Genomic DNA, 13202 nt, shown 5'->3' with positions numbered 1-13202 from the left:
GTGTCTAGATTTGGAGCTACTGTTTCAATAATGAAGGGTTTTAATGGAGGAAAAAATAAGGCAGTAGACAGCCAGTCTCTCCCCTGTGGACTATATCCTGAGACTCCTTTGGGAGACTTTCTTGAGATCAATTAGTGCTTTGAATGGAAACAGCAACCACTCCATCAAATACGGGTGTTCGACATTCTGGAATCAAGTCTTTCATCTTTGTATCAAATTAAATCCTGAAGACTCTAAGAACCGTCCTAATGTACCATTAACAATATGAAAAAGGTCTACCTCAAGCCATCTTGGGGTGATGAAAGCATCGTGCTTAGTTAGTGTCATTATAACTGAGCAGTTCTGTTTGATAAGAAGATCCTAATGGTAGATATATCATTTTCTCAAATTATCATCAAAGTCCAGAACGAGCTCTGCCATCTCTCAAAAAAAAAAAAAAAAAAAAAAAAAAGGTGATGCTTGTCATGTGAGTAGGGCAATGGGGGGTTCACAATGACTAGGGGAAGGTGCCATCTTTCTTCCGTGTGAGTAGGGCAATGGGGGTTCACAATGACTAGGGGAAGGTGCCATCTTTCTTCCGTGTGAGTAGGGCAATGGGGGGGAAGGCGCCATCTTTCTTCCGTGTGAGTAGGGCAATGGGGGGTTCACAATGACTAGGGGAAGGCGCCATCTTTCTTCCGTGTGAGTAGGGCAATGGGGGTTCACAATGACTAGGGGAAGGCGCCATCTTTCTTCCATGTGAGTAGGGCAATGAGGGTTCACAATGACTAGGGGAAGGCGCCATCTTTCTTCCGTGTGAGTAGGGCAATGGGGGTTCACAATGACTAGGGGAAGGCGCCATCTTTCTTCCGTGTGAGTAGGGCAATGGGGGTTCACAATGACTAGGGGAAGGTGCCATCTTTCTTCCGTGTGAGTAGGGCAATGGGGGTTCACAATGACTAGGGGAAGGTGCCATCTTTCTTCCGTGTGAGTAGGGCAATGGGGGTTCACAATGACTAGGGGAAGGCGCCATCTTTCTTCCATGTGAGTAGGGCAATGAGGGTTCACAATGACTAGGGGAAGGCGTCATCTTTTTTCCGTGTGAGTAGGGCAATGGGGGTTCACAATGACTAGGGGAAGGCGCCATCTTTCTTCCATGTGAGTAGGGCAATGGGGGATCACAATGACTAGGGGAAGGCGCCATCTTTCTTCCGTGTGAGTAGGGCAATGGGGGTTCACAATGACTAGGGGAAGGTGCCATCTTTCTTCCATGTGAGTAGGGCAATGGGGGTTCACAATGACTAGGAGAAGGTGCCATCTTTCTTCTGTGTGAGTAGGGCACTGGGGGTTCACAATGACTAGGGGAAGGCGCCATCTTTCTTCCGTGTGAATAGGGCAATGGGGGTTCACAATGACTAGGGGAAGGCGCCATCTTTCTTCCGTGTGAGTAGGGCAATGGGGGTTCACAATGACTAGGGGAAGGCCGCCATCTTTCTTCCGTGTGAATAGGGCAATGGGGGTTCACTATGACTAGGGGAAGGCGCCATCTTTCTTCCGTGTGAGTAGGGCAATGGGGGTTCACAATGACTAGGGGAAGGCGCCATCTTTCTTCCATGTGAGTAGGGCAATGGGGGGTTCACAATGACTAGGGGAAGGCGCCATCTTTCTTCCGTAGTGCATGTTTCCATGGGAAATGCATAAGATTGGTCTTCGATGGCTCCAAACCAACAGCCAAGGTCAGAAGACAGTAGAATAACATCTACAATTTCAGAGGGAGAGAAACTGTGATGCAGGCAAGATAACAAAGGAGAGAATAAAGGCCTGGAGAGACCTTCATTACTAAAACACGGAAGGACTCAGCCAAGCCGGTGCCCACGGCCATTCATAAAAGAAGGACCTTGGCAATAACAGCTACCTAATCCTAATGACGTACCAGCCCCAATTAAGACCGCGGGGAGGAAGGGACGATGATTAGGAAGCTTGGTGATCATTTGTATTCCTTTCAATAGAGGACTAAATACAAAACAACCTTGGGAACTACCGAGCAGGAGGGTGACTGGAAACTGGTGAAAAATGACAATGGAAGCGATGAGTAGCCCTGCGGCAGTGAGTGAGAGGCAGTCTTGCTGTGGTGGGGTCTCTGAGCAGCCCAGCATCTGGACCTGGTCCAGCGGCCAGGGCTTGGTTGTCATGGGGATGCACAGACAGACAGACAGGCAGTGGTAGCCTCAAAACTCAGAGCCAGGCGCTTCCCCCTCAACCCTTCCCCCAAACACCCAAATCCTGTAACAGTTCCTTCACCTCCCTCTTATACTGAGACGCCCCATGGCTCCCAGCGTGCGTGCTCAGCACTGGGAGTGTCCCGCTGATCTGGCTGGCGGGTACAGACACCCCCTCCACGGTGAGTGTCAACTCTGAAACCTACTAAATTTTTTTTTTCTTCAGAGGGACTGTTTAGAAGAAGATACTCTATTTTTTTAATAGAAACCATTTCTTTGACGTTTCAGTGTCTCTATTATCTCTTTTAAATTCCTCTTATCCCGTTGGAATCAAGGAAGATGAGACATCCTTTTCAGTTTTGACAATAGCCTTGGTAACAGAAAGGTTGTAAATGTAGCCTGCATTTCTGTGGGTGACTCCTGGGCTACTAGTCTGTTTGGATTCATTGCAGGCTGTTTTGGAGAGCATCTATCTACATAACATCAGCTGTGGTTTGTAGCAGGAGATAGAATTGAAGTTTGTTGTTGTTTTAAGTAAGGCAACAAATAAATGCGCGGTATGAAATAAAGCATGTCACCGATGAGTGCACAGCTGATTGGAACAACAAATGTGTGCTCCTCTCTCTCTCTCCCTGCCCCTCTGCCTCCCTCCCTCTCTCTCTCTAAAGACTCAATCAATACATTTTGTTTTAAAAGAGAGATTTAAAGAGTATGTCTTATATTTAAATAATAATAATTTAAAAAAACCCAAACCTCTAGAAACATATTTACCAAGATAGTAACAATTCATTGAGGACAGAAATTCTCTTCCATATTTTCCTGTGATTTTTGTTTTGTTTTGTTTTTGTGACAGAGAGAGACAGAGAGAGGGGCAGATAGGGACAGACAGACCGGAAGGGAGAGAGATGAGAAGCATCAATTCTTTGCTGTGGCACCTTAGTTGTTCATTGATTGCTTTCTCATATGTGCCTTGACCTGGGGGGGGGGGGGAGGAGCTACAGCAGACTGAGTGACCCCTTGCTCAAGCCGGTGCCCTTGGTCTCAAGCCGGTGAGCTTTGCTCAAACCAGATGAGCCTGTGTGCAAGCCAGCGACCTCAGGGTTTGGAACCTGGGTCTTGTGCGTCCCCGTCCACTGCTCTTATCCACTGCGCCACCGCCTGGTCAGGCACTGTGATTTTTAAGTTTGAAAAAAAAATTAACAGTATTTTAAAACACTTGAAATATATACAGATCATTTAAGAAGAAGTAGAAAACATCTAGAGGCAAGAATAGACGGCCAAAACAGCTTTGTTGTATTTGACTCAAGCACCACCACACCCGGCAAACACACAGAGGGTCAGAGAGGATTTTAAACAATTATTTTCCCCTAACGTTTTATGATAAGCAGTTTTCCTTGTTGGAAAGAACCATTCCCTTCACAGTTTCCTTATTCAACATGAAACGCTCCTTGCCGTGGGGCCAGGGAACCAGGTGTGAGGTAAAGACACAGAACCTCGCTGGTGGTGGACGCTCCGAACAGCAGGCGCCGGAACCCGGCCTCTCACACACACCCAGAGTGTGTCCCCCAGCAAGCAGTCCTTTCACCAGGACAGAGAATAACAGAGGGCTCCACCTGCAATAAAGAGCTGCTTTGCTGCAGCAAAACCGATTTCTTTATACCGCAGATAATGTCACCCCATGGAGTCCCAGTGTGACTTAGAAGAGTCCCTCCCTGGGAAACATCTGGAACATCTGGCCCTCTGGATAATAAAAATGGCACAAAGGAAAAGCAGCCCTGTGCCAGGAAGGACTTGGGGGGGAACGTCTGAGTCCAGGAGGTCTGTCTGCCCCAGACTTACCCGACTGCGCCCTGACTCAGCGTGGCACTGATGGATGGTGCCGTCACCTTAATGGTCGCATATTAATATTAATATTTCTAATATAACAACTAAATGTTTGCGAAGTGGGATACAGTGGTACCTTGAGATACGAGCAGACCAACGTACGAATTTTTTAAGATATGAGCTGCGACTCGGTCCGTATTTTTGTTTGAGATCCGAGCAAAATTCCGAGATACGAGTCGTGATTCGGGAAGCTGCCACTAGTTGGCGCATTGGCGCACGGGTCGGCAGCACAACACCAGCATCTCATTCTTTCTCACGTGTTACCCACAGAATCAAGTCGAATCTCGTGCGCTGTACTCGTTCTTGCATCATTTTTGCATTTTTTACTAACCTTTTTTGTGTGCTATCATGGAGCCAAAGAAAGTGGGTGTAAAGGACAGTGGTGAGAAGAAGAATAGAATGATGTCAATAGAAGTAAAGCAAGAAAGAGTAGAAAAAACATGAGCGTGGTGTAGGAGTGATTGAACTGGCAAGGCTGTACGACCGTAATACATCTACAATTTGTACCATCCTTAAACAAAAGGATGCCATCAAAGGTGCAAATCCAGTAAAAGGAACTATAATTCTGCCCCAATTAAGGACAAATATCCATGAAGAAATGGAGAAGCTTCTGCTGGTGTGGGTGAAAGAGAAAGAGCTGGCAGGAGATACAGTGACGGAGACTGTAATATGTGAAAAGGCACGTGTTATTTACGGCGACTTGAAGAAAAAAGAACCGTCAACCTCAAAAGAGGCAGCAGAAGATACGTTTAAGGCAATGGTAGTCAACCTGGTCCCTACCGCCCACTAGTAGGCATTCCAGCTTTCATGGTGGATGGTAGTGGAGCAACCAAAGTATAAATAAAAAGGTAGATTTAACTATAGTAAGTTGTTTGCTAAAGATTTATTCTGCCAAACTTAGTGAAAATCTGACATATAGTACTTGGTAAGTAATTATTATTATATGCTTTAACTTGCTGTAACTCTGCTTTATAAATTTTATAAAGTTACTTTATAAATCACCATTACTGTGGAACCAGTAGGCGGTTAGAAAAGTTTTCTACTAACAGAGATATAAAAGTGGGTGGTAGGTATGAAAAGGTTGACTACCCCTGGTTTAAGGCAAGTCACGGCTGGTTTGAAAATTTCAAGAGAGATCTGACATCCACTCGGTGGTGAGGCATGGTGAAGCTGCAAGTGCTGACGTTAAGGCAGCTGAGAAGTACATCGCGCATTTTGCTGTGCTTATCGCAAAGGAAGGCTACATCCCCCAACAAGTGTTCAACTGTGACGAAACAGGATTGTTTTGGAAAAATAATGCCCTGGAGGACTTCCATCACCGCAGAGGAGAAGAAGTTGCCAGGCCATAAACCCATGAAGGACTGTCTGACCCTTGCATTGTGTGCAAATGCTAGCGGAGATTGTAAAGTAAAGCCACTGCTATCATTACAAAAATCCTCAAGCCTTTAAGACTCACAAGATTCTTAAAGAAAAACTGCAGGTTATGTGGCATGCCAATGCTAGGGCATGGGTTACACGGCAGTTTTTTATTGAATGGGTAAGTCTTGTCTTTGGTTCTGCAGTGAAGAAATATCTTCAAGAAAATAAACTCCCGATGAAAGCATTACTAATCCTTGAAAATGCTCCAGCCCACCCACCTGGTCTTGAAGATGACATTCTTGATGAGCTCAAATTTGTGAAAAGTCCTCTACCTCCCACCCAACATGACTTCAACCTTGCAACCTATGGATCAGCAGGTCATTTCCAACTTTAAAAAGCTTTACACAAAGCACTTGTTCCGCTGCTGCTTTGAGGTGACTGAAAATACAACTCTAACCCTTCAAGAGTTTTGGAAAGATCACTACAACATTGTGATATGTTTACGCATTATTGACTTGGCATGGGAAGAGGTTACAAGAAGAACCTTGAACTCAGCATGGAACAAGTTATGGCCTGATGTTGTTGCAGACAGGGACTTCGAAGGATTCAAACCAGAGACCAAGACCGAGGTAGAAGTGTTGGAGGAGATTGTGTCCCTCGGAAAGTCGATGGGTCTGGAGGTAGATGAGGGCAACGTAAACAAGCTCATCAAGGAACATGAGGAGGAACTCTCAACTGAGGAGTTGAAGGAGCTACAGATGATGCAACATACAGAGCTTCTGCAAAAGATTAGTAGTGAGGAGGAGGTAGAGTCGGAGGAAGTGATTTCTCCAAGTGAAATTAAAGACATGCTGGCAATCTGGGAGAAGCTTTCAAGTTTCATTGAAAAGAAACACCCAGAAAAAGTTTTGAGTGGCCGTGCTTCAGCACTTTTTAATGACACTTGTTTGTCACATTTCCATAACATTTTAAAAAGGAAACCTCTTTGGATAGATTTTTATTCAAAAGTTCTGCGAGTGAAAGTGCTGAAAGTGAAGCCAAAAAGGCAAAAACAGGTGATTAAATGAAAAATACGTAATGTTAAGCTTAGGTTAAGTTTAAAGTTAAGAAAGTGCATTTTTTTACAATTAAGTTTTTGTGGTTTCACTTTAAGTAAAGAAAGTGCAGTTTTAGTTTTGTTTAAAGTAAAGAAATGCAGTTTTAGTTTACATTTAGTATTAAGAAAGTGCAGTTTTAGTTTACGTGTCTACAGTGCCTACATCCCTTCCTCCCTCCCTCCCTCCTCTGCCATTCACCTCCATTAGCCACACTCCTCTGTCTCCAAGGTAAGAATATAGTACAGTGGTACTTTGAGATACAAATTTAATTTGTTCTGTAACCGAGCTCGTAAGTTAGTCAACTCGTATATTGAACTGCCGATACTGGACCCGTGTGCCAATGCGCCAACTAGCGGCAGCTTCCCAAATCACGACTCATATCTTGGAATTTCGCTCAGATCTCGAACAAAAATATGGACCAAGTCACAGCTCATATCTTAAAAAATTCATATGTTGGTCTGTTTGTATCTCAAGGTACCACTGTACTAAATAATACTTTTATTTCTTATGTTTTGTTATGCATTGGTAAAGTATACATGTGTGTTTCTTAATTAAAAACATGTCTTTTTTTCATAATTTAGGATGGTTTGGGGATGTTTCACAGGGCTGGAACGGATTAAATCTATTTCAGTTATTTTAAATGGGAGAAATTTGTTTGATATATGAGTTGACTGACTTACGAGCTCGGCTACAGAAAGAAATAAACTCGTATCTCAAGGTACCACTGTATTTATATTTTAACTGTCTTGTCGGTTCAACAAATGAATGTTTCTCTCTGGCAAAGATTCCTGTAGCTACCACTACGTCTGATGTCATTACTTTGCTAGTTTTCCCAGGATCCGAATAGGTTGTTGGGGTTACACACCCACCTTTAATTCTAGGCAGTGATGACTGGCTGCCTTTTTCACTCCCTCGTCTGTGAGGCAGGCACTAGCATCGCTGCCCCCATTTTACAGATGAGAAGACTGAGTCTCAGAGAGGATGACTCTCAAGATAACACACTGCATCAGGACAGGTCTGGGACTGAAACCCAGGCAGGGTGACTCCCAGGGTGGCGTTCTCACAACGGTGTCTCATCATTCCTCCTTGATTAAAAAGTCACAATAGGCCCTGGCCAGTTGGCTCAGTGGAAGAGTGTTGGCCCGATGTGTGGATGTCCTGGGTTTGATTCCCGGCCAGGGCACACAGGAGAAGCACCCATCTGCTTCTCCACCCTTCTCCCTCTCCCTTCTCTCTCTCTCTCTTCCCCTCCTGCAGCCAGAGCTCCATTGGAGCAAAGTTGGCCCAGGTGCTGAGGATGGCTCCATGGCCTCCAAGTCAGGCACTAGAATGGCTCCAGCCACAATGGAGCAACGCCCCAGACGGGCAGAGCATTGCCTCCTGGTGGGCATGCCAGGTGGATCCCAGTCGGGCGCATGCGGGAGTCTGTCTCTCTGCCTCCCTGCTTCTCACTTCAAAAAATACAAAAAAAGGCCTGACCTGTGGTAGCGCAGTGGATAAAGCATTGACCTGGAAATGCTGAGGTTGCCGGTTCAAAACCCTGGGCTTGCCTGGTCAAGGCACATATGGGAGTTGATGCTTCCTGCTCCTCCTCCCCTTCTTTCTCTCTCTCTCCCTCTCTCCCTCTCTCCCTCTCTCCTTCTCTCCCTCTCTCCCTCTCTCCTTCTCTCTCCCCTATCTAAAATGAATAAATAAAATAAATTTTTTTAAAAAGTCACGATACAACATGATGAGTTAAGTGCTATTGTGGAACCAGGTCAAGGCGCTGTGGATGTAAATGGGTAAATGGCTGTCCTTCTCAACCTAGTCTTAGAGAGATTTCTTAAAAATGGTTCCCTGGCTAAAAGCTATCAATGCTTAAGAAGGTCCTCACGGGGCTGGGGAGTTGTCTGACTTCTGCCAGAGTAGGATTCCACTAACACTTTCCGGAACGAGGCACTCACATAGCTACCCCGAGGCTGGGATCTCCCAGGATGCCTGGCCCTGTGTTTTCATAAACAAGGGTATTTTTATGACTCACATTTGCTATCTGTATGCTGGGAATAATAACCAAACTACCGTAAGCCCCGTCTGGGCAGCTCAGTTGGTTAGAGCAGGGGTCCCCAAACTTTTTACACAGGGGGCCAGTTCACTGTCCCTCAGATCATTGGAGGGCCAGACTATAAAAAAAACTACGAACAAATCCCTATGCACACTGCACATATCTTATTTTAAAGTAAAAAAACAAAACGGGAACAAATATAATATTTAAAATAAAGAACAAGTAAATTTAAATCAACAAACTGACCAGTATTTCAATGGGAACTATGCTCCTCTCACTGACCACCAATGAAAGAAGTGCCCCTTCCGAAAGTGCGGCGGGGGGCCGGATAAACGGCCTCAGGGGGCCACATGCGGCCGGAGGGCCATAGTTTGGGGACCCCTGGGCTAGAGCATTGTCCCATACACCAAGGTTGCAGGTTCAATCCCCAGTTGGAGCAAAAGCAAGAATCAACCAATGAATGTATAAATAAACGGAACAACAAATCGACGTGTTCTCTCCCCCTCTCTCTTTCTTTCTCTGAAATCGATCAATAAAAAAGAAAACTACCTAAAAGGCTTGTGCCAGACCAAAGAAGCACATAAAACAACCAACATTCCCTGGCATTTCAAACATAGCAATTCCTAGCACATACCTTGCCAGAGTTTTACATTTCAACAAGAACAGAAGTATTTTCTAATCTAGACAACTTTAAGTTATCACACCCTCTTAGGCCGGTGTACACAGACTTCAGACTTTTTTTCCTCTGATCCAATGATTGAAAACAGTAATGTAACTCCATCATGAGTGGGGGGGGGGGAGGGCGACGACAATCTATTGTGTCATCTAGGCTGGGAGAACACAGTAAAGGACAAAGCTTTAGCCAAACACCGAGCTAACAAAAAACTAAAACTACCCTTGTAGATGGAGATTTGGTCACAGGAAGTAACGTTAACTCTTCATAGCGGTGGTGTTGTGTCAAAGCGATGGGCCTTACAAACGTATCTCTTGAACCATCTTCAAACGCAAGACAGGAGGCAAATAAAAACCTTATACATCAACTAGTGAATGTATAAGTTATCACTGTCGCTGTGTGCGAAGTGCTCCCTCATCTCTCTCAGTCCCATGGACAGATAATGTTGCTTTGAAGCAATAATTAATGAAGTCTGATTTTTCAAAGTCCTGGCAGAGTCAGATGTGATTTGTATCACAGAATTCCAATTTTCTCGGTGAGCGAGCCGCTCATTCAGCCACGCAGTGGGTTTTTGTTTTTGGTGGAGTTTTTTTGGCCACATTTCCTGTCTGAATTAGAGAAGGATGATGACTCACAGTTGGGCTGGAAGGAGTTCTGTTTTTCACTCCATCCTGGGAACCAAGATGTGGCGTTGCCACTATTTTTTTTATAGTTCCCTGTCTCTGAAGCCCAGGCTGATTTACAACCCAGATTGCACGCAGACAAATATGACAGGAAAGCCAAGAAGGGGGCCACTTTTCAGAGTTCCTTTCGCTGGAGCTATTTCCAACGGCCACCTCAATTTGCATTCGAGATGGAAATCTCACTGGAGCGCCCTGGTAACACATGTCTCCTCGGATGAGACGTGAACTGCTGATTTAATGGGCTATTTAACAGATAGAGGTGCCGTGCAGATCCCACAATTCTCCCTCCCAGGAAGTACATTCGGGCAATAATAACAGATTATTAGTCATCTGTAATGGATGAGCCGTTACGCACTTGGCATAGGTTAGGTTTCTTAAATTCACCGTGGCCAGATGAAGAGGTGGCGGTGTCCTTGACGCTTTATGAGGGGTGGGTGTGGGCAGGTCACGGAAGCCCCCGAGGTTGAATGGAGGCTGGCAGCCCGACTCCACCCTCCCGACCTCTGTGCTCACGCTTCGACAGAGAGATATTTTTAAAGATTCTGGCTGGCGTGTGAGCTGCCTGTTGAACACTGCTATGTGATTAAACTCCCATGTGCAGAATATGTTTGGGGGAGTCTGGAGCATTCCAGGCTAAATGCGAGTCTCGAATAAACGGTGTAACTGTCACACCTGGCTGGGCGGCTCTGGCCTTCGTTATGGGCAAGCAGCTCTCTCTCATGTTCCCTTGACTGTGTGACACATTGATTCTCTTAGGGAGGGGTGATTTGGGGCTTTGTCACTAAACAGCCACCTGGGCAAAAGCCTCTGGTGCCATTAATTTGGGTCCCTGGATTCCGACTTGATCTCTTTTGGTTTCGAGGGTATTTGTGGCCAGGGCTGCTAGTCCTGCAAAGCCTCCTGAAAGCCACCTCTGGGCAACCTAAGCTCACCAGAAGTTTTGTATTCCTGGCCCCATTTCACAAAGCTCCCCGCAGATGCCTCAACATTCAGGATGAAGAATACCGTGTGTCCTACCCAGGTGATTTTAGACAACAGGACTCAGGTTCAAGTGGACACTGTGAGCAGCCTAGACACAGCAGAGACAGGGGTTAGTCTGCATCTTAAAAGGTTTTTGTTCTGAGAGAGAGAGAAAGCAGCATGCTATAGAGATCGCAAAATCTCTCTCTCTCCCCCCTTAGCTGGGAAACATCATCACCTCACCCTTATTTTTATTGGCTGTTGGGTTGAGTATAACATTTTGTTTCTTTCGCACTTGGAATCCCATTGTCTTTTGGTCACTATAATCTCTGGTGAGAAGTCAGGTGTCTGTGTTCATCTTGCTCCTTTGAAGGTAGTGGGTCCTTTTTTTTTTCTCTCTCTAGACATTCCTCAGACAGGGATTCTCTGAACTTTTCCTCCAGAACACTGTGGTTGACCCTCTGCATTGCCAAATGACAGCGACCTTCAGAACATGATTGTGTGTTTTTTTATCACTATTAAAACTGTCTTAACTGTTGACACCTCATTCAGGTGTGGATGGGGCAGAAAGGCACATAGGATAAGGGCTTCATGGTGGGACTTCTCATTTTTTTGTGGGTCCAGATGCCACCCCATTCCCCACCCCCACCTGAGTCCCAGCAATGCTGCACAGTTACATAGGGAAATGTTCTCTTCTGCACCTTTCTGTAAGCTTGACTTGTGACCAGAGCTCTGAATTTTCTCTCTGCAAACAGGGCCACGGCATTAATAATAATAAAAAAATATCACCTCACTTAAAGGAAATGATTAGTCTCCATCATGAAAATTTAAATGAGAAATAAATCTGCAAACTTCTCTGGGACAGATGCAATTCTTCTTTTCTTCTTTCTGAATACACTAGAGAGGCACAGGTCCATATTCAATATTTGTCCAAGGAATAGGACAATTAATTTCTGACTAGGATACTGATTTTTCGGGGGGAGGGGTTGCATTTTTTTCTTCAGTGGTGATGCTTAAATAGTCAATATGTCTCCTAAATCCAGGAAACAGTATTATTGCATACAAATGACATGCTTAGAGTGGTGTTTGGCAGACTAGCCGTGTGAAATGGGGAGAGGGCTGGGTTTAACGAGGGTTGAGTTTTGCATCAGAGACAGATGGAGCGTGCGAAAGGGCTATCCTAATGACGGCTCAAGGCCTCTTCACTCCCCAGGACAGAGGGCATGTGGGGTGCAGACGGAGCTGGCCATGGAGGGGGGGCAGCTCCTTGAGGTCATGGGAGTTTGAGACACAAGGAGGCAAACCCATCACTCACAGCTCGCCCCCCCCCCAACCCCAAACCGCATCCGATGGGTTAGAGGCAGGGAAATGTTATTTTGTTGACGTCCTTTCTTTAGAACACATTTTGCCTGTTTTCCAACTGGTAGCTCAGCGTGACGTTGGGGTCTCATGTACCAAAAGGAGAGGCTAGATAAGGGTCAGATGGAGAAGACCCTCCTCTCTGTCAGTGTCCGGACGCTCACCAATGTTGGGAAAGGTCGTCTTTGCCACAAGCGAGAAAAAGGATCTCGGGGAAGAGTCACTCCCTGTTCGCCTAGGCATGCCCCAAGAACTGCTTCTGCCTTGTGTGAAATTGAACAGGATATGATGTCTTTTTGTTATGCTGATGTATAAAGTCCACGTTGGTACACGAACCTCTCCTGTCTACCATGTTTATCCCGGGAGACTGAAAGCTCTTGGCTCAGTGAGGGTTTTTCAGACACTTTAAAAAAGATTGATTGGTTGATTCATTGATTTTAGAGAAAGAGGAAGGGAGGGGAGAGAGAGAGAGAAACATCGCTTGTTGTTATTCCATCTATTCACGCACTCACTGGTTGATTCTTGTATGTGTCCTGACCAGGGATCGAACCTGCAACCTTGGTGTATCAGGATGATACTCTTAACCAACTGAGCTACCCAGCCAGGGCTTTCATACTTCCTTTTTCTTTACCCACGATAACTCCTAGCACAATAATGCTGCACTCCACATTTCCCTGGGCTGGTATTCTCTTCTCTCCCAGTCAGTTTCAAAAACCCTGAGCCAGTGATGTCCAACCTGATTCTGCAGGTCCTCGTGTTTACCATTATTTTACCAAGAACACCAGGGAGGGAAAAGCAGTCCTGACACTTGACATTTAAATGCTGGAACCATCCTCCCGGATTGGCTGCCGTCCACCCCGAAGGTCTGCTAGGTTCGTCGCGACTTCTCAGGGAGAGAATTAAATGAATGTCAGTGACTCGTAATTAGGAAAGCCTCCCTCGAAACAT

General features: G+C 45.5%; 1 protein-coding gene across 1 annotated transcript in view; it reads right to left on the bottom strand.

The window, feature by feature from the left end:
• GABRG3 (gamma-aminobutyric acid type A receptor subunit gamma3) overlaps positions 1 to 13202 on the bottom strand; it is a 189362-nt gene that overhangs the window by 11008 nt on the left and 165152 nt on the right. The window lies entirely within an intron of this gene.

This window comes from Saccopteryx bilineata, chromosome 7 (genome assembly GCF_036850765.1).
Source record: "Saccopteryx bilineata isolate mSacBil1 chromosome 7, mSacBil1_pri_phased_curated, whole genome shotgun sequence".
Classification (NCBI taxonomy): Eukaryota; Metazoa; Chordata; class Mammalia; order Chiroptera; family Emballonuridae; genus Saccopteryx; species Saccopteryx bilineata.
This window is presented reverse-complemented; position numbering and strand designations above follow the sequence as displayed.